Source organism: Triticum urartu, chromosome 2 (assembly GCF_003073215.2).
Source record: "Triticum urartu cultivar G1812 chromosome 2, Tu2.1, whole genome shotgun sequence".
NCBI classification, from domain to species: domain Eukaryota; kingdom Viridiplantae; phylum Streptophyta; class Magnoliopsida; order Poales; family Poaceae; genus Triticum; species Triticum urartu.
The window spans coordinates 322,642,891-322,665,251 of record NC_053023.1 but is presented as its reverse complement, the minus strand read 5'-3'; positions in this window follow the sequence as shown (position 1 = coordinate 322,665,251).

Below are 22,361 nucleotides of genomic sequence, written 5' to 3'. Positions count from 1 at the left end.
TCCTCCCCTTGCTCCTTTATATACGGGGGCAGGGGGCACCCCTAGACACACAAGTTGATCCACGTGATCATATTCTTAGCCGTGTGCGGTGCCCCCTTCCACCATAATCCTCGATAATATTGTAGCGGTGCTTAGGCGAAGCCCTGCGACGGTAGAACATCAAGATCGTCACCACGCCGTCGTGCTGACGGAACTCTTCCCCGACACTTTGCTGGATCGGAGTCCGGGGATCGTCATCGAGCTGAACGTGTGCTAGAACTCGGAGGTGCCGTAGTTTCGGTGCTTGATCGGTCGGGCCGTGAAGACGTACGACTACATCAACCGCGTTGTGCTAATGCTTCCGCTGTCGATCTACAAGGGTACGTAGATCACACTCTCCCCTCTCGTTGCTATGCATCACCATGATCTTGCGTGTGCGTAGGAAATTTTTTGAAATTACTACGTCCCAAGCAAATATCTGGCCTAGATGCACATAGATAAAGTAAAGAACCAATCATGGAGCGGTATACCTTTTGATCGAACTCTTTACCATTGTCGTCGGGACCCAGATGATGTTTGGCTGGCATGCGTCGTGAAGCCTTTGCAGTCTTGCATCCAAATTTCTTCAGGCAATCTTTGAGGTATTTCTCTTGAGATATGAAGATGCATTTGCGTTGCTGACGTATTTGAAGACCAAGGAAGAACTTCAGCTCACCCATCATGGACATCTGATATTGCTCTTGCATCATATATCCAAACTCGTCAGTGTATTTCTGATTGGTGCAGCCGAAGATAATGTCATCCACATATATTTGGCACACAAACAGTTCACCATCATATGTCTTCGTGAAGAGAGTGGGGTCGAGGGAACCAGGTTTGAAGCCTTTGCTCTTCAGGAAGTATTTGAGTGTGTCATACCAAGCCCGAGGGGCTTGTTTGAGGCCATACAGTGCCTTGTTGAGCTTGTACACCATGTCAGGATGTTTTGGATCTTCAAAGCCAGGCGGTTGTGCAACATACACTTCTTCTTCAATCTTGCCATTGAGAAAAGCGCTCTTCACATCCATTTGATACAGAAGAATGTTATGATGATTTGCATAGGCCAGCAGTATGCGTATGGCTTCAAGTCTAGCCACAGGAGCAAATGTTTCATCGAAGTCAATCCCTCAACTTGAGTGTATCCTTGAGCAACGAGACGAGCTTTGTTTCTGACAACTTGACCATGCTCATCTTGCTTGTTGCGATATATCCATTTGGTGCCTATTATATGTGTGCGAGGATCAGGACGCTTAACCAGTTCCCATACATTATTCAGCTCAAACTGTTGAAGCTCTTCTTGCATAGCTTGAATCCATTTAGGTTCCATGAAGGCTTCTTCAACTTTCTTGGGTTCAGATATTGAGACAAATGCGAAGTGCCCACAGAAATTTGCTAGCTGTGTTGCCCTTGAACGAGTGAGTGGACCTGGTGCATTGATGCTATCAATTATTCTCTCAATCTGTACTTCATTTGCAACACGAGGATGTACAGGACGAAGATTTTGCTCTTGCTGATCATTGTCATCGTTAGAAGGATTGTCTTCAGGCTGAGCATTGTCTTCAGGTTGATCAGGTGCGGAGATGATAAGTTCCTCTTCAGGCTGAGCTTCAGATGGTATGATTTCTCCAGTTCCCATAAGTTTGATTGATTCACTGGATGGAACTTCATCTAGCACATTTGGCAGGTGCTCTCTTGTGAGCCGTTAGTCTCATCGAACCGCACATCCACAGTTTCAACCACTTTATAGTGAAAGAGGTTGAAGACTCTGTAGGAGTGCGAATCCTTTCCATATCCAAGCATAAAACCTTCATGTGCTTTTGGTGCAAATTTTGAAGTGTGATGTGGATCCTTGATCCAGCACCTGGCACCAAATACTCTGAAGTAACTGACATTTGGCTTCTTGCCAGTAAGGAGCTCATAGGATGTCTTGTTCAGAAGCTTGTGAAGATAAACACGGTTGATGATATGGCATGCAGTATCAATGGCTTCAGGCCAGAACTTTTCTTGGAGTCTTGTATTCATCAAGCATCGTCCGGCCATCTCAATAAGTGTTCTGTTCTTGCGTTCGATCGACGCCATTCTGCTTGCGGCGTGTACGGAGCTGAGAATTCATGTGTGATGCCCAAAGTATCAAGATAAGTATCTAGGCCAGTGTTCTTGAATTCAGTGCCATTGTCACTTCTGATGTGCTTGATCTTGACGCCATAGTTGTTCATGGCTCGATTGGCGAAGCGTCTGAAGACATCCTGCACTTCAGTCTTGTAGAGGATTATATGCACCCAAGTATATCTTGAATAATCATCAACAATGACAAAGCCATAGAGACAAGCAGTAGTAGTAAGAGTTGAGTAATGAGTGGGACCGAAAAGTCCATGTGGAGCAGTTCGAAGGGTTGAGTCGTTGTCATGATTGTCTTCGAGGGATGCTTGGCCCTCGTCATCTTTCCTGCTTCACAGGCACCGCATAAGTGATCCTTCTTGAACTTGACGCCCTCGATGCCTATGACATGCTTCTTTCTTGCAAGAGTGTGGAGTTCCTCATGCCAGCATGCCCTAGCCTCCGATGCCAGAGCCAGCATTCTGAAGCTTTTGCTAGAAGACATACGGCAAGCTGTGGTCCTGCTGAGAAATCTACCACGTACAAATCATCTTTCCGATACCCTTCAAACACTAGAGACTTGTCAGATTCCATTAGAACAAGGCAACGATATTTTCCAAACATCACAATCATTTTAAATCGCAAAGCATTGAGACAGACATTAAGTTGAAACCAAGGGATTCAACAAGCATGACTTTATCCATGTGTTGATCCTTTGAGATTGCAACTCTACCTAGACCCAATACTTACTTTTTACCAATGTCAGCAAATGTGATGTGACTTTTGTCAGATGGACGTAAGGTTGAGTCCATAAGAAGGCTTCGCTTGCCAGTCATGTGATTGGTACACCCACTATCAATAATCCATTCTGAAGCAGCTGGTGTCGTACCCTACAGTGCAGTTAGGGGGATAGGCTTCACGAAGAGAATTGTGAAGCAAAAACATTTGACGAGCCAGTGGATTATGAAAGCTTAGATCGAGATTAGGACTAATAGGGCAAGTGGCAAGCGACTCAGGAACAAAATACATAATAAGACCATTTGGGCATTTGATCTTGCGCCCTACAAGATGTTTAAGGTCCCCAGCAATAGTCAGACGATTTTGGTTTTCGGCTGGAGACCTTTCCCTGCAAAAGAGAGTTAAGCTTTCTTAGCCACCCACATCTTCAAGGGTGGCTTCGAAGCAATGAGTCTAAGTGCAGCATCTGAGAACTTTGGCTTTGGAGCCCTAGCAAAAAGTCTTGCAGGTGGACAATAGTACTCATAAGAATAAGCAGAATAGTTCTTGGTCTTATGAACATGGCGGTTTGATGAAACGCGCTCATATTCATAGGCCTGAGTATGGTTTCCCTGCAAAACATTTGCGTTAGTGCGACTCAGGTGAGTCCTTGTCTGTATGAAGCCTTTGGACCATATGAAGCCTGTGGTCTGGGGTTTGTCTTCTTCACTTGTGGTGTCATGACGACATTCACAGGAAGATTCTCCAAACACCTTTTCGGCACCCAGACTTTCTTCATAGGCGGCCCATTCCTGCAGTTAGTACCAATATACCTGGCAAACACTTCACCATTCTGATTCTTAAACAGTTTATAGTTTGCATCAAAGGATTCATCAATAACAATGGGATTAGCACAAGTGAAGCCAGATAGGGTGGATGGATCCACTGAAGGTTCCTTTGCAGCAACCCATGTGGTTTTGGGGTACTGCTCAGGTTTCCAGTAAGAGCCATCAGCATTCATTTTCCTTTCGAACCCAACACCCTCTTTCCTAGGGTTTCGGTTCAGGATCTGCCTTTTGAGGACATCACATAGTGTCTGATGCCCTTTGAGACTTTTGTACATCCCTGTTTCAAGCAATGTCTTCAACCTAGCATTCTCATCAGCAATAGCAGTGGCATCCTCAGCAGAGGGGTTAGTTCACATCAACAGTTGAAGATATTGCAAATAGTAGCAGCAGTAGAACATTCAGCAACAGAAGTAGCGTTATCACGCTCAATAGCATTTAAGACATGGTGGTTCAAATCCTTCCTGAGCGGAACTGATCTATTTGGCGCGAAGTGACTCGTTTTCCTTTTGAAGATCTTCATGAGCCGCTCTCAATTTCTCAAGATCTTGCTTCCTTTGAAGATAATCATAGGAAAGATTTTCATGAGTTGTTGAGAGCGTTTCATGACGACTTTCAAGTTCCTCATACTTAAAGTGAAGATTTTTTATGTCTTCAATTAAGGACTGAGATCGAGTCATTTCAGCGTCTAACAGATCATCGCTTTTGTCTAACAGTTTTTGAATATGTTCCATAGCTTTCTGTTGTTCAGTTGCAATTTTAGCAAGTGTTTTGTAGCTGGGTTTGGAACCACAATCAGAGTCATCTTCACTAGATGTTTGATAGTGAGTAGTGCGTGTGTTTACCTTGGCACCGCGTGCCATGAAGCAGTAGGTAGGAGCGGAGTAGTCCTTGTCATTTGCATCGGTGTCGGTGATGAAGTCATTGTCTTCAGTGTTGAAGATGGACTTGGCAACGTATGCTGTAGCCAGACTCGCAACGCCAGAATCGGACTCCTCCTCAGACTCCCACCTCCGCCTCCTTCAGAAGCGGACTCCTCCTCTGAATCCATTTCCTTGCAACGAATGCACGAGCCTTGCCAGATGAGCTCTTCTTGTGTGATGAAGACTTTGAGGAAGACTTAGAAGAAGACTTTGAGTATTTCTTCTTCTTCTTGTCGTCAGAATCATACTCCTTGCTCTTCTTCTTCTTCTTCTTCTTCTTCTCATTGTCCCACTGTGGACACTCAGAGATGTAGTGGCCAGGTTTCTTGCACTTGTGGCATGTTCTCTTCTTGCAGTCATGAGCAGAAGCTTCATCATTCCTTGAGGTTGATCGTGAAGACTTTCTGAAGCCTTTCTTCTTGGTGAAATTTTGGAACTTGTTCACAAGCATAGCAAGCTCCTTTCCAATGTCTTCAGGATCATCAGAACTGTAGTCAGATTCTTCTTCAGATGAGGAGACAGCTTTTGCCTTCAAGGCACGAGTTCGCCCATAGTTGGGACCATAGATGTCTCTTTTCTCAGAAAGCTGAAACTCATGTGTGTTGAGCCTTTCAAGTATGTCAGACGGATCGAGTGTCTTGAAGTCAAGACGTTCTTGAATCATCAGAGCTAGGGTGTCAAACGAGCTGTCAAGTGATCTCAGGAGTGTCTTGACGACTTCATGCTTGGTGATCTCAGTAGCGCCGAGGGCTTGAAGCTCATTTGTGATATCAGTGAGTCGATCAAACGTGAGCTGGACATTCTCATTGTCGTTTCTCTTGAAGCGGTTGAAGAGGTTGCGAAGGACACTGATTCTTTGATCTCTCTGGGTTGAGACGCCTTCGTTGACCTTAGAGAGCCAGTCCCAGACTAGCTTAGATGTTTCCAGAGCACTCACATGGCCATACTGTCCTTTGGTCAGATGACCAGATGATGTTCTTGGCAGTGGAGTCCAGTTGTAACGAACTTCTTGACATCAACGCAGTGACACCTTCACCATCCTTGGGAACGCCATTCTTGATGACATACCATAGGTCGACATCTATGGTTCAAGATGCATGCGCATCTTATTCTTCCAGTAGGGATATTCAGTTCCATCGAAGACTGGGCACGCGGCGGAGACTTTGATTATCCCTGTAGTCGACATAGCTAAAATCCAGGTGGTTAAACCGAATCACACAGAACAAGGGAGTACCTTGCTCTGATACCAATTGAAAATGCTAGTGATTCGACTAGAGGGGGGTGAATAGGCGATTTTTATGAAAGTCTTCAAAACATGGAAGTTTCGAAGACAAACGATAGAAATAAACCTATTATCATGCAGCGGAAGGTAGACTACACTAAGCAAGCCATAGTCAAGTATTCAATGAAGTGAAAGCACAACGACTAATAGCAGCTAGGCAGTATAGATCAGGTAGGAAGATAGTATGAAGCCAATCAGAACAAGCAGGTTACTCAAGTGAAGACAAAGATAATGCAATCATGCAATGACTTCACAAGCCAACTGGTAATAAAGGAATGGGAAGGATAAACCAGTGAATCGTTGAAGACAATGATTTGTTGACCAGTTCCAGTTGCTGTGACAACTGTACGTCTGCTTAGGGAGGCTGAGATTCAACTCAGAAGACCGTGTCTTCACCTTATTCCCCTTGAGCTAAGGACACCCAGTCCTCACCCAATCACTCTGGTAAGTCTTCAAGGTAGACTTCCAAACCTTCACAGACTTTGTTCACCGGCGATCCATGATGACTCTTGGATTCTCAGAACGCGACGCCTAACCGGCTGGAGGATTCACAGTCCTCAAGTGTAATAAGTCTTCAGATCACACAGACAGGAAGACTGAAGTGATGCCTAACACTCTTTGGCTCTGGGTGTTTAGGGCTTTATCCTTGCAAGGAATTCTCTCTCAAAGGCTTCGAGGTGGGTTGCTCTCAAACGACAAAAGCTGTACACTAACTCTAAGCAGCCAACCGTTTATGGTTGTAGGGGGTGGGCTATTTATAGCCACTAGGCAACCCGACCTGATTTGTCCGAAATGACCCTGGGTCACTAAGGAACTGACACATGTTCCAACGGTCAGATTTCAAACACACACGATAACTTTACTTGGGCTACAAGCAAAGCTGACTTATCCAACTCTAAATAAGATTTGCTCTCATAGTCTTCACTCGAAGACATAGGATTTTGGTTAAGCATCACTTTAGTCATTCTGACTGGTTCTCTTGGACCCCACTTAACAGTACGGTGGTTCCTATGACTCAACAAAGGAGAAAAAGAACGACGAAACAAATAAGTCTTCGCGCTCCATAGTCTTCACACGATGTCTTCTCTTGTCATAGTCTTCAATGTGAATGTCTTCACATACCAATTTTTACTTCAATGTCTTCATACATTTTTAGGGGTCATCTCTGGTAGGAAAACCGAATCAATGAGGGACTTCCACCTGTGTTATCCTGCAATTCTCACAAACACATTAGTCCCTCAACCAGGTTTGTCGTCAATACTCCAAAACCAACTAGGGGTGGCACTAGATGCACTTACAAGACCCCGCCACAGAGGCCGCATTCTCAGCGGCGATCGAGCCAAGTATCGACCTTACCCTTCACGAGAGCCGTGACGCCAAACTGCCGGATTCTTCCCTGGCCACGGACTCCGAACCGCCTGCGCCCGTGCCTATCGAATCTGACTGGGCGCCGATCATGGAGTTCACCTCCGCGGATATCTTTCAGCACTCGCCCTTCGGCAACATACTGAACTCATTAAGGTCTCTCTACTTGTCAGGAGAGTCCTGGCCGAACTATGTCCGGCAGGATTTGGGATGCGGATGACGAAGAAATTCGCCGCCCACCCACCACCCACTTAGTAGCCACTGTCGATGATTTGACCGACATGCTCGACTTCGACTCCAAAGACATCGACAGTATAGACGACGATGCGGGAGACGAAACAGGAACCACTGCCCACAGGCACTGGACAGCCACCTCATCATATGATATATACATGGTGGACACACCCAAAGAAGGCAATGGCAACGGACAACGGAGATGACCCCTCCAAGAAGCAACCCAAGCGCCGACGTCAGGGCGCCGCTCTAAGTCTCGCCAAAGCAAAAGCGGTGATACCGGCACAAGAGATAATAGCACTCCGACAGTTGCCGAAGATGACAACAATCCCCTCCAGCAAGATTTAGAGCAGGAGGATGGAGAAGCCAGCCCCTCCGAGAGAGCGGCTGATGGAGAGGCGGAGATGATAATTACATGCCTCCCTTCGAAGACGAGGCAAGCCTCGACGATGACGAATTTGTCGTGCCTGAGGATCCCGTCGAGCAAGAGCGCTTCAAGCGCCGGCTTATAGCCATGGCAAATAGCCTTAAGAAAAAGCAATAGCAGCTTCAAAGCTGATCAAGATTTGCTAGATGAAAGATGGACTAAAGTCCTTGCGGCCGAGGAATATGAACTCGAACGCCCCTCCAAGAGTTACCCAAAGCGCAGGTTGCTACCCCGACTGGAGGAGGAAGCATTAAAACCTACATCTCCAGCATATGACGCGGCTGATCGGCCACCTCATGGCCGTGACAGAGAGGCATTTCAGCCAAAAGCTCAGCCCGCACCCCGACGCCACTCAAATAAAAATGTCAAGGCACGGGGAAACACGCTAGACCTGCGAGACATATTGGAGGACAAAGCAAAACACAAGATCGATCTACGGATCACGAGGGCGCGCCACTACGCGAGACGATAACCGTCACGCCGGATACAGTAAAAGTAAATCCGGGCCGAACACAGCGGACAAGACTCATTCGAGCTGCGTCGCGACATAGCCCACTACAGAGGCGCCGCACACCCCATGCTTCACAGACGAAGTAATGGATCACCAAATCCCAGAGGGTTTCAAACCCGTAAATATCGAATCATACGACGGCACAACAGATCCTGCGGTATGGATCGAGGACTTCCTCCTGCACATCCACATGGCCCGCGGTGACGATCTACACGCCATCAAATACCTTCCCACTCAAGCTCAAAGGACCAGCTCGGCATTGGCTCAACATCCTGCCAGCAAAATCCATTGGTTGTTGGGAAGATCTGGAAGCCGCATTCCTCGACAACTTCCAGGGCACTTATGTGCGACCACCAAATGCCCATGACTTGAGCCACATTGTTGGAAATATGCCCTAGAGGCAATAATAAATTGATTATTATTATATTTCCTTGTTCATGATAATCGTTTATTATCCATGCTATAATTGTATTAATAGGAAACTCAGATACATGTGTGGATACATAGACAACACCATGTCCCTAGTAAGCCTCTAGTTGACTAGCTCGTTGATCAATAGATGGTTACGGTTTCCTGACCATGGACATTGGATGTCGTTGATAACGGGATCACATCATTAGGAGAACGATGTGATGGACAAGACCCAATCCTAAGCATAGCACTAGATCGTGTAGTTCGTATGCTAAAGCTTTTCTAATGTCAAGTATCATTTCCTTAGACCATGAGATTGTGCAACTCCCGGATACCGTAGGAGTGCTTTGGGTGTACCAAACGTCACAACGTAACTGGGTGGCTATAAAGGTCACTACGGTATCTCCGAAAGTGTCTGTTGGGTTGGCACGAATCGAGACTGGGATTTGTCACTCCGTGTGACGGAGAGGTATCTCTGGGCCCACTCGGTAGGACATCATCATAATGTGCACAATGTGATCAAGGAGTTGATCACGGGATGATGTGTTACGGAACGAGTAAAGAGACTTGCCGGTAACGAGATTGAACAAGGTATCGGGATACCGACGATCGAATCTCGGGCAAGTATCGTACCGCTAGACAAAGGGAATTGTATACGGGATTGATTAAGTCCTTGACATCGTGGTTCATCCGATGAGATCATCGTGGAACATGTGGGAGCCAACATGGGTATCCAGATCCCGCTGTTGGTTATTGACCGGAGAGTCATCTCGGTCATGTCTGCATGTCTCCCGAACCCGTAGGGTCTACACACTTAAGGTTCGGTGACGCTAGGGTTATAGAGATATTAGTATGCGGTAACCCGAAAGTTGTTCGGAGTCCCGGATGAGATCCCGGACGTCACGAGGAGTTCCGGAATGGTCCGGAGGTAAAGAATTATATATAGGAAGGCTATTTCGGCCATCGGGACAAGTTTCGGGGTCACCGGTATTGTACCGGGACCACCGGAAGGGTCCCGGGGGTCCACCGGGTGGGGCCACCTGCCCCGGGGGGCCACATGGGCTGTAGGGGGTGCGCCTTGGCCTATATGGGCCAAGGGCACCAGCCCCAAGAGGCCCATGCGCCAAGAGAAAGGAGAAAGGAAGAGTCCTAAAGGGGGAAGGCACCTCCGAGGTGCCTTGGGGAGGAGGGACTCCTCCCTGGCCGCACCCTTCCTTGGAGGAAGGGCCAAGGCTGCGCCCCCCTCTCCCTTGGCCCTATATATAGTGGGGGGAAGGGAGGGGCACCACCTAAGCCCTGGCGCCTCCCTCTCCCTCCCATGACACATCTCCCTCCTCCCGCAGCGCTTGGCGAAGCCCTGTTGGAATCCCGCTACTTCCACCACCACGCCGTCGTGCTGCTGGATCTCCATCAACCTCTCCTCCCCCCTTGCTGGATCAAGAAGGAGGAGACGTCGCTGCTCCGTACGTGTGTTGAACGCGGAGGTGCCGTCCGTTCGGCGCTAGGATCATCGGTGATTTGGATCACGACGAGTACGACTCCATCAACCCCGTTCTCTTGAACGCTTCCGCGCGCGATCTACAAGGGTATGTAGATCCACTCCTCCCTCGTTGCTAGATGACTCCATAGATAGATCTTGGTGACACGTAGGAAAATTTTGAATTATTGCTACGTTCCCCAACAGTGGCATCATGAGCTAGGTCTATGCGTAGTTTCTATGCACGAGTAGAACACAAAGTAGTTGTGGGCGTTGATTTTGTTCAATATGCTTACCGTTACTAGTCCAATCTTGATTCGGCGGCATTGTGGGATGAAGCGGCCCGGACCGACCTTACACGTACTCTTACGTGAGACTGGTTCCACCGACTGACATGCACTAGTTGCATAAGGTGGCTAGCGGGTGTCTGTCTCTCCCACTTTAGTCGGATCGGATTCGATGAAAAGGGTCCTTATGAAGGGTAAATAGCAATTGGCATATCACGTTGTGGTCTTTGCGTAGGTAAGAAACGTTCTTGCTAGAACCCATAGCAGCCACGTAAAACATGCAACAACAATTAGAGACGTCTAACTTGTTTTTGCAGGGTATGCTATGTGATGTGATATGGCCAAGAAGAATGTGATGAATGATATGTGATGTATGAGATTGATCATGTTCTTGTAATAGGAATCACGACTTGCATGTCGATGAGTATGACAACCGGCAGGAGCCATAGGAGTTGTCTTTATTTATTGTATGACCTGCGTGTCATTGAACAACGCCATGTAATTACTTTACTTTATTGCTAACCGTTAGCTGTAGTAGTAGAAGTAATAGTTGGCGAGACAACTTCATGAAGACACGATGATGGAGATCATGGTGTCATGCCGGTGACGATGATGATCATGGAGCCCCGAAGATGGAGATCAAAAGGAGCAAGTGATGATGGCCATATCATGTCACTATTTGATTGCATGTGATGTTTATCATGTTTTACATCTTATTTGCTTAGAACGACGGTAGTAATAAGATGATCCCTCATAAAATTTCAAGAAAGTGTTCCCCCTAACTGTGCACCGTTGCGACAGTTCGTTGTTCGAAGCACCACGTGATGATCGGGTGTGATAGATTCTAACGTTCACATACAACGGGTGTAAGACAGATTTACACACGCAAACTTAGGTTGACTTGACGAGCCTAGCATGTACAGACATGGCCTCGGAACACAAGAAGACCGAAAGGTCGAGCATGAGTCGTATAGAGATACGATCAACATGAAGATGTTCACCGATGTTGACTAGTCCGTCTCACGTGATGATCGGACACGGCCTAGTTTCGTTCTCGTCTTTGTTAACAACTGTGATGTACCATAACTGCAGTGTCTATCGAGTGGTGGAGTATCATAATACTATGCAGTGTAGGTATAAATAGTTATGATACCTATAATTACTTCCTGAACATCCTTAGTCCAAACATAATTGTTTCTTCGCCAAAATAAGTGTTTCGTGATAGCTCTCGCTTCAGTCTTCGATTTGCCAGATATGTCTGCCGTAAGGAGAAATGCTTTAGTGAATGGTGTATGATAGATGATAGTCTAAGCAATTACTACCTGTGCGACTAGGATCGCGATAAAACTGGGTAATTTGTCCTCATTCTTCATGTAGTTATACGCTTATAGTTCCTCTATTCCATACTAACCGTCTAGTCGGTGCTGTGACATCTGCCATCGCCCTTCTTGGTCCGATTCTTCGTGGATCTTGATCGTAATTCATAGGCATACTGACATACACATTTTAGTAAATACTTACTGTTACGATATAGTTCAGTTACTTTAACACCGAGTTTAGAGTTGCAGTGAAGGCACGAAGAGCGATTTTTGACAGCGTCGCGAACAATAGAGATTTTCTTTAGAGGCAGACATTGGTGATTTTTACAGCTCTGTGCCTCATCGTGTTAAGAGTCACTTATTGGAGGACCTTCGACGAATTTGTCTTTAGCCTTTGTCCAACTACTAAGAAGAAAGCTCAATTTTGTCTGCACTTCGTGCCTCACATTCGATCTGGAGAGCTACAGGACATATACCTTCTTAGTATCGAAGTGGGGTTAGTCTTGATACTTTCTCATGGATGTAATCTCCCTTAGATGAGTTCTATTGAAGCTCTCTATAATCTAATCCTGTCGTTGCTACGCAAGGTTGCTCGCTCGATCATTCTCGTATTCGTAAGATACGTGAGATCACTGGATGGAACTATGGAAACTGACTATAATCTTCGAGTGCACCAAATAGCATTTGGATGCATATCGGTTTAAGATTGAATTTCCGATCTCTCAATGTGCTACACGGAACATACAGTAAGAAGATCCTCTATAGATCAAGAGGAAGAAACGCCTCACAATGGTATTGCAGATCTGCGTTAGTGTGCCGTCCCGTAAACTCGTATTCCTTTATCCCTATGACTCCCCTTAAGTTAAATCGCTCGAGCGAAAGGGGGCATTTAAACATGATGCTTTTCATGATGTAGTCGGAAGTTGCAGCTTGAGATTGTTTGTTTTTGAAGACACCCAAGGTGACACCCAGTTAAACACGAGAGGACAAGATGTATTGTGTAGAAATCACCAAGTGGGAGTTAACAGTCCCACTATTTAGAATGATAGCCAGAGAATTATCTCCGTAATTAAATACTTTTTGCTATTTAAACGAATATACGACACGCTCATTTCAATTGGCTCTAATGGGCGCGAAATTCTACATAACAAGTCAAAATTATAATTTTAGTAATAGAATAGTATTTATATATTTAGATGATAATTTTGTTGCATTAGGTATAAGAGAATTATTCACTACCATTATTTCATAATTTACTCTCGCTCTTTAGGATAGACTTAAACAGGTATATTATATAACTCGGTCGTGTTACTAGATTTGTGCTTAAAATGCTACGGCTGGAATTATACCTCGAAATTATAATACGATGACTGGTGAAATTAACCGGAGAACTAGCCCGTATATAATGGGTGATTATTGTACCTCTATATTTCAAGTTTTCTAAGTGAGATATATAAAGCACCCTATTTATCTCGCATTTAGGGAACTTTTGATTTTGCGGAGAAATCCATTGGATGTTTCACTGTGATGTTTGCTCTCTTACCAATCGCTCGTGAGATTGTGTATATTGATTTTGCGTAAATTGAGCTATAGCACTATTATTGTCGTTGATAATCTGTTCATGATTCAGGAATCAATGACGGTATTCACATTTAAGGAGAATAATGGTTACTCTGTTTATTTGAATAATACCTTCAATGGTCTTACACCTGAAATGAATGGTTTATTGAATCTCGATCGTAGTGATACACATGTTCATGCCAAAATGATAGTAATGATAGTACCACCTACTTGTGGCACTGCCACGTAAGTCATATCGGTATAAAATGCATGAAGAAGCTCCATGTTGATGGATCTTTGGGCTCACTTTTGAAAAGTTTGAGACATGCGAACCATGTCTATTGGTGTATATGCATGAAGAAACTCCATGCAAATGGACCGTTTGGACTCACTTGATTTTGAATCACTTGAGACATGCAAATCATACCACATGGGCAAGATGACTGAAAGCCTCGTTTTCAGTAAAATGGAACTAGAAAGCAACTTGTTGGAAGTAATACATTTTGATGTGTGCAGTCCAATGAGTGCTGAGGCATGTAGTGGATATCGTTATATTCTTACTTCACAGATGATTTGAGTAGATGTTGAGTATATTTACTTGATGAATCACGAGTCTGAATTATTGAAAGGTTCAAGTAATTTCAGGGTGAAGTTGAAAGATCGTCGTGACAAGAGGATAAAATCTATGATATGATCATAGAGATGAATATCTGAATTACGAGTTTGGCACATTAAGACATTGTGGAAATTGTTTCACAACTAATACAGCCTGGAACACCATAGTGTGATGGTGTGTCCGAACATCATAACTGCACCCTATTGGATATGATGCATACCATGATGTCTCTTATCGAATTACCACGATAGTTTATGGGTTAGGCATTAGAGACAAACCACATTCACTTTAAATAGGGCACCATAATTCCGATGAGATGACACCGTATGAACTATGGTTTAGAGAAACCTAAGCTGTCATTTCTTAAAAGTTTGGGGCTGCGACGCTTATGTGAAAAAGTTTCAGGCTGATAAGCTCGAACCCAAAGCGGATAAATGCATCTTCATAGGACAACCCCAAGCGGATATACCTGCTCTCAGATCCGAAAGCATCATGTTCCTAGCGCATACCCAAAAAGCTCCTCTTAAGTGGCGTCTTACTCATCCCTTTTCGAGATCCGAAAATCTACATAAGGTGATTGTCTTACTAGATTGGGGTCCCTCTCGCTACGTACGAATAAGGTTTCCGTCTCCCGAAAAAATATTATGCTTGGCTCATGTGCGGGTCGAATCGCGGTTCGGCGAGACTATGCATGTAGGCTCTATTTCCGACATCGCCTTTGCCTCTTCTAGATCGTAACTCAGGTTGGATAGTGGGGCAGGGGCTCCCTCGCATGACGTCGCTAGTGGCTAGTCTGTCTCCTTTGACTAAGGTCTCCGAGCATAGGAGGGGCCCCGTTGTGTGCGGCCCCGACCCTACACTATTTGGAAGGGGAAGTCTGTCTTACTTCCGCGCACGGCCACAGTCGGAATTAGTTGAGTCTACTTCGAGGCGACATACTGGACTACAACCTCCCATCGAGTCCCTCACCCTAGAGCTCTCCACACCCGACTCTTCGTGTGTGAGTGCATTTAGCAGGTTACTCGCCTCGTTCCTACGTACTCAGTTTGATCCGTCGAGCCAGTGGAATCCAGGCCCATGCCATGATCTCACTCATGCTGAGGCTTCATGTTGCTAGACAACAATGAACCTACGAGCTATGGAGAAGCGATGGTGGGCCCGGATTCCGATAAATGGCTCGAGGCCATAAAATCCGAGAGAGGATCCATGTATGAAAACAAAGTGTAGACTTTGGCAGAGAAACGTCGATGGTCGTAAGGCTGTTGAGTGCAGATGGATTTTTAAAAGGAAGACGGACAATGATGGTAGGTATCACCATTAAGAAAGCTCGACTTGTCGTTAAGATGTTTTCCGACAAGTTCAAGGAGTTGACTGCGATGAGACTTTCTCACTCGTAGCGATGCTAAGAGTCTGTTGGAATTATATTAGCAATTACTGCATTATTTGTGAAATCTTGCAGATAGGATGCCAAAAACCATTGTTTCCTCGACGATTTTTGAGGAAAGGTTGTATGTGATACAACCGGAAGGTTTTGTTAATCCTGAAAGATGCTAATAAGTATGCAAAGCTCCAGCAATCCTTCTCGACTGAGGACTGGATAAGCATCTCGGAGTTGGAATGTATCGGCTTTTTGCGTATACATCAGCATTTTGCCAAGTGATTGTTGGTGCGACTAGCTTTTGTTATACTCTTAAATGTTGTGCCTTGCCGATGCAGAGATCCTTTGTAGATTTCCAATAGAAGCTGCTGCCGTCAGTGGTGGCGACACTTACTGTTATGGAATTCTCGCATGAACGTGTGATGCATGTTTTGAACATCTGTTCTTCGTGACTAGATATAATTCGACTCGTCTTCAGCTAATCTCGTTCGTTGTTGTGTGAAGAACAGACATACCTGCTATAGGTTGAGTTTTGAAGTTATTTTTCAATGGAACGCCTGGGATTCAGATATTTTGCCACGTGCCGTGCTTTTCCTCCTCTCAGCCCAACAGAGCAGCCAGGCAAGTCATGCGCCATTCGGCAGGAGCTTGGAGTAGCAGCAGCATCGTAGCGCTTGTTGTTTGGCAGGAGCAAGAATGCTTTGTCGAAGTTCCAGCGGTAAATCGCGGTCCATCTGAACAAGGCGGCGTACTGTGTGCAGCGGTTTACGTCCGACCTATTCGCCTTTCCAGAAATTCTACAGTCATTTCCGATCAACAATATGTCAACAACATATACTATCAGAAATTCTATAGTGCTCCCACTCACTTCTTTGGAAATACAAGTTTCTCATAAACTTTGTATACACCCAAAACTTTGATCATCTTATCAAAGCATACATTCCAACTCCGAGATGCTTACTCCAGTCCTTAGAAGGATTGCTGGAGCTTTGCATACTTATTAGCATCTTTCAGGATTACAAAACCTTCGGTTGTATCACATACAACCTTTCCTCAAAAATCGTCGAGGAAACAATGTTTTGATATCCTATCTGCAAGATTTCATAAATGATGCAGTAATTGCTAATATAATTCCAACAGACTCTTAGCATCGCTACGAGTGAGAAAGTCTCACCGTAGTCAACTCCTTGAACTTGTCGGGAAACTTCTTAACGACAAGTCGAGCTTTCTTAATGGTGACATTTACCATCATTGTCCGTCTTCCTTTTAAAATCCATCTGCACTCAACAGCCTTACGACCATCGAGTTGTTCTGCCAAAGTCTACACTTTGTTTTCATACATGGATCCTCTCTCGGATTTTATGGCCTCGAGCCATTTATCGGAATCCGGGCCCACCATCGCTTCTCCATAGCTCGTAGGTTCATTGTTGTCTAGCAACATGACTTCCAAGACAGGATTACATACCACTCTGAAGTAGTACGCATCCTTGTCATCCCACGAGGTTTGGTAGTGACTTGATCTGAAGTTTCATGATCACTATCATAAGCTTCCACTTCAATTGGTGTAGGTGCCACAGGAACAACTCCTGTGCCCTGCCACACACTAGTTGAAGAGACGGTTCAATAACCTCATCAAGTCTCCACCATCCTCCCACTCAATTCTTTCGAGAGAAACTTTTCCTCGAGAAAGGACCCGATTCTAGAAACAATCCTTATTGCTTTCGGATCTGAGACAGGAGGTATACCCAACTGTTTTGGGTGTCCTATGAAGATGCATTTATCCGCTTTGGGTTCGAGCTTATCAGCCTGAAACTTTTTCACATAAGCGTCGCAGCCCCAAACTTTTAAGAAATGACAGCTTAGGTTTCTCTAAACCATAGTTCATACGGTGTCATCTCATCGGAATTACGTGGTGCCCTATTTAAAGTGAATGTGGTTGTCTCTAATGCCTAACCCATAAACTATTGTGGTAATTCGATAAGAGACATCATGGTATGCATCATATCCAATAGGGTGCAGTTATGATGTTCGGACACACCATCACACCATGGTGTTCCAGGCTGTATTAGTTGTGAAACAATTTCCACAATGTCTTAATTCTGTGCCAAACTCGTAATTCAGATATTCATCTCTATGATCATATCATAGATTTATCCTCTTGTCACGACGATCTTTCAACTTCACCCTGAAATTACTTGAACCTTTCAATAATTCAGACTCGTGATTCATCAAGTAAATATACTCAACATCTACTCAAATCATCTGTGAAGTAAGAACATAACGATATCCACTACATGCCTCAGCATTCATTGGACTGCACACATCAAAATGTTTTACTTCCAACAAGTTGCTTTTCTTAGTTCATTTTACTGAACGAGCTTTCAGTCATCTTGCCCATGTGGTATGATTTGCATGTTCTCCAGTGATTCAAAATCCAAGTGAGTTCAAACGGTCATTTGCATGGAGTTTCTTCATGCATAATACACCAATAGACCCAGTTTCTCAAACTTTTCAAAAACGAGTGAGCCCAAAGATCCATCAACATGGAGCTTCTTCATGCATTTTATACCGATATGACTTACGTGGCAGTGCCACAAGCAGGTGGTACTATCATTACTATCTTATATCTTTCGGCATGAACATGTGTATCACTACGATCGAGATTCAATAAACCATTCATTTTAGGTGCAAGACATTGAAGGTATATTCAAATAAACAGAGTAACCATTATTCTCTTTAAATGAATAACCGTATTGCGATAGACATAATCCAATCATGTCTATGCTCAACGCAAACACCAATCTCGATGGTAGAGGGAGCGTACGATATTTGATCAACCTTGGAAATACTTCCAACACATATCGTCATCTCACCTTTAGCTAGTCTCCGTTTCCGTTAGCTTTTATTTCGAGTTACTAACACTTAGTAACCGAACCGGTATCTAATACCATGGTGCTACTAGGAGTACTAGTAAAAGTACACATTAACACAATGTATCCAATATACTTCTAACGACCTTGCCAGCCTTCTCATCTACCAAGTATCTAGGGTAATTCTGCTCCAGTGGCTGTTCCTTATTACAGAAGCACTTAGTCTCGGGTTTGGGTTCAACCTTGGGTTTCTTCACTAGAGCAGCAGCTGATTTGCCGTTTCATGAAGTATCCCTTTTTGCCCTTGCCCTTCTTGAAACTAGTGGTTTCACCAACCATCAACAATTGATGCTCCTTCTTGATCTCTACTTTTGTGGTGTCAAACATCGCGAATATCTCAAGGATCATCATATATGTCCCTGATATATTATAGTTCATCACGAAGCTCAAGCAGCTTGGTGGTAATGACTTCGGAGAACCATCACTATTTCATCTGGAAGATCAACTCCCACTCGATTCAAGCGATTGTTGTACTCAGACAATCTGAGCACAAGTTCAACAATTGAGCTTTTCTCCCTTAGTTTGCAGGCTAAGAAAATCGTCGGAGGTCTTATACCTCTTGACGTGGGCACGAGCCTGAAATCCCAATTTCAGCCCTCGAAACATCTCATATGTTTCGCGACGTTTCAAAACGTCTTCGGTGCCTCAACTCTAAACCGTTTAACTGAACTATCACGTAGTTATCAAAATGTGTATGTCAGATGTTCGCAACATCCACAGACGATTCGAGGTTCAGCACACTGAGCGGTGCATTAAGGACATAAGCCTTCTATGAAGCAATGAGGACAATCCTCAGTTTACGGACCTAGTCCGCATAATTGCTACTATCAACTTTCAACTAAATTTTCTCTAGGAACATATCCTAAACAGTAGAACTGAAGCGCGAGCTACGACATAATTTGCGAAGACCTTTTGACTATGTTCAGGATAATTAAGTTCATCTTATGAACTCCCACTCAGATAGACATCCCTCTAGTCATCTAAGTGATTACATGATCCGAGTCAACTAGGCCGTGTCCGATCATCACGTGAGACGGACTAGTCATCATCGGTGAACATCTTCATGTTGATCGTATCTACCATACGGCTCATGCTCGACCTTTCGGTCTCTTGTGTTCCGAGGCCATGTCTGTACATGCTAGGCTCGTCAAGTCAACCTAAGTGTTTCGCGTGTGTAAATCTGTCTTACACCCGTTGTATGTGAACGTTAGAATCTATCACACCCGATCATCACGTGGTGCTTCGAAACAACGAACTGTCGCAACGGTGCACAGTTAGGGGAACACTTTCTTGAAATTTTATAGGGATCATCTTATTTACTACCGTCGTTCTAAGCAAATAAGATGTATAAACATGATAAACATCACATGCAATCAAATAGTGACATGATATGGCCAATATCATTTGCTCCTTTTGATCTCCATCTTCGGGGCTCCATGATCATCATCGTCACCGGCATGACACCATGATCTCCATCATCGTGTTCATGAAGTTGTCACGTCATCCTATTACTTCTACTACTACAGCTAACGGTTAGCAATAAAGTAAAGTAATTACATGACGTTTATGTTGACACGCAGGTCATATAAATTAAGACAACTCCTATGGCTCCTGCCGGTTGTCATACTCATCGACATGCAAGTCGTGATTCCTATTACAAGAACATGATCAATCTCATACATCACATATATCATTCATCACATCCTTTGGCCATATCACATCACATAGCATACCCTGCAAAAACAAGTTAGACGTCCTCTAATTGTTGTTTGCATGTTTTACGTGGCTGCTATGGGTTTCTAGCAAGAACGTTTCTTACCTACGCAAAAACCACAACGTGATATGCCAATTGCTATTTACCCTTCATAAGGACCCTTTTCATCGAATCCGATCCGACTAAAGTGGGAGAGACAGACACCCGCTAGCCACCTTATGCAACTAGTGCATGTTTGTCGGTGGAACCGGTCTCACGTAAGAGTACGTGTAAGGTTGGTCCGGGCCGCTTCATCCCACGATGCCGCCGAATCAAGATAAGACTAGTAACGGCAAGCATATTGAACAAAATCAACGCCCACAACTACTTTGTGTTCTACTCGTGCATAAACTACGCATAGACCTAGCTCATGATGCCACTGTTGGGGAACGTAGCATAAATTCAAAATTTTCCTACGTGTCACCAAGATCAATCTATGGAGTCATCTAGCAACGAGGGAGGAGTGGATCTACATACCCTTGTAGATCGCGCGCGGAAGCGTTCAAGAGAACGGGGTTGATGGAGTCGTACTCGTCGTGATCCAAATCACCGATGATCCTAGCGCCGAACGGACGGCACCTCCGCGTTCAACACACGTACGGAGCAGCGACGTCTCCTCCTTCTTGATCCAGCAAGGGGAGGAGAGGTTGATGGAGATCCAGCAGCACGACGGCGTGGTGGTGGAAGTAGCGGGATTCCAACAGGGCTTCGCCAAGCGCTGCGGGAGGAGGGAGATGTGTCATGGGAGGGAGAGGGAGGCGCCAGGGCTTAGGTTTTGTTGCCCTCCCTTCCCCCCACTATATATAGGGCCAAGGGAGAGGGGGGAGGCGCAGTTGGCCCTTCCTCCAAGGAAGGGTGCGGCCAGGGGAGGAGTCCCTCCTCCCCAAGGCACCTCGGAGGTGCCTTCCCCCTTTAGGACTCTTCCTTTCCCTCTTCTCTTGGCCGATGGCCTCTTGGGGCTGGTGCCCTTGGCCCATATAGGCCAAGGCGCACCCCCTACAGCCCATGTGGCCCCCCGGGGCAGGTGGCCCCACCCGGTGGACCCCCGGGACCCTTCCGGTGGTCCCGGTACAATACCGTGACCCCGAAACTTGTCCCGATGGCCGAAATAGCACTTCCTATATATAATTCTTTACCTCCGGACCATTCCGGAACTCCTCGTGACGTATCTCATCCGGGACTCCGAACAACTTTCGGGTTACCGCATACTAATATCTCTATAACCCTAGCGTCACCGAACCTTAAGTGTGTAGACCCTACGGGTTCGGGAGACATGCAGACATGACCGAGATGACTCTCCGGTCCAATAACCAACAGCGGGTCTGGATACCCATGTTGGCTCCCACATGTTCCACGATGATCTCATCGGATGAACCACGATGTCAAGGACTTAATCAATCCCGTATACAATTCCCTTTGTCTAGCGGTACGATACTTGCCCGAGATTCGATCGTCGGTATCCCGATACCTTGTTCAATCTCGTTACCGGCAAGTCTCTTTACTCGTTCCGTAACACATCATCCCGTGATCAACTCCTTGATCACCTTGTGCACATTATGATGATGTCCTACCGAGTGGGCCTAGAGATACCTCTCCGTCACACGGAGTGACAAATCCCAGTCTCGATTCGTGCCAACCTAACAGACACTTTCGGAGATACCTGTAGTGTACCTTTATAGCCACCCAGTTACGTTGTGACGTTTGGCACACCCAAAGCACTCCTACGGTATCCGGGAGTTGCTCAATCTCATGGTCTAAGGAAATGATACTTGACATTAGAAAAGCTTTAGCAAACGAACTACACGATCTTGTGCTAGGCTTAGGATTGGGTCTTGTCCATCACATCATTCTCCTAATGATGTGATCCCGTTATCAACGACATCCAATGTCCATGGTCAGGAAACCGTGACCATCTATTAATCAACGAGCTAGTCAACTAGAGGCTTACTAGGGACATGGTGTTGTCTATGTATCCACACATGTATCTGAGTTTCCTATCAATACAATTCTAGCATGGATAATAAACGATTATCATGAACAAGGAAATATAATAATAACTATCTATTATTGCCTCTAGGGCATATTTCCAACATGTGGCTCAAGTCATCGGCATCTGGTGGTCGCACATAAGTGCCCTGGAAGTTGTCGAGGAATGCGGCTTCCAGATCTTCCCAACAAGCCAATGGATTCTGCTGGCAGGCTGTTGAGCCA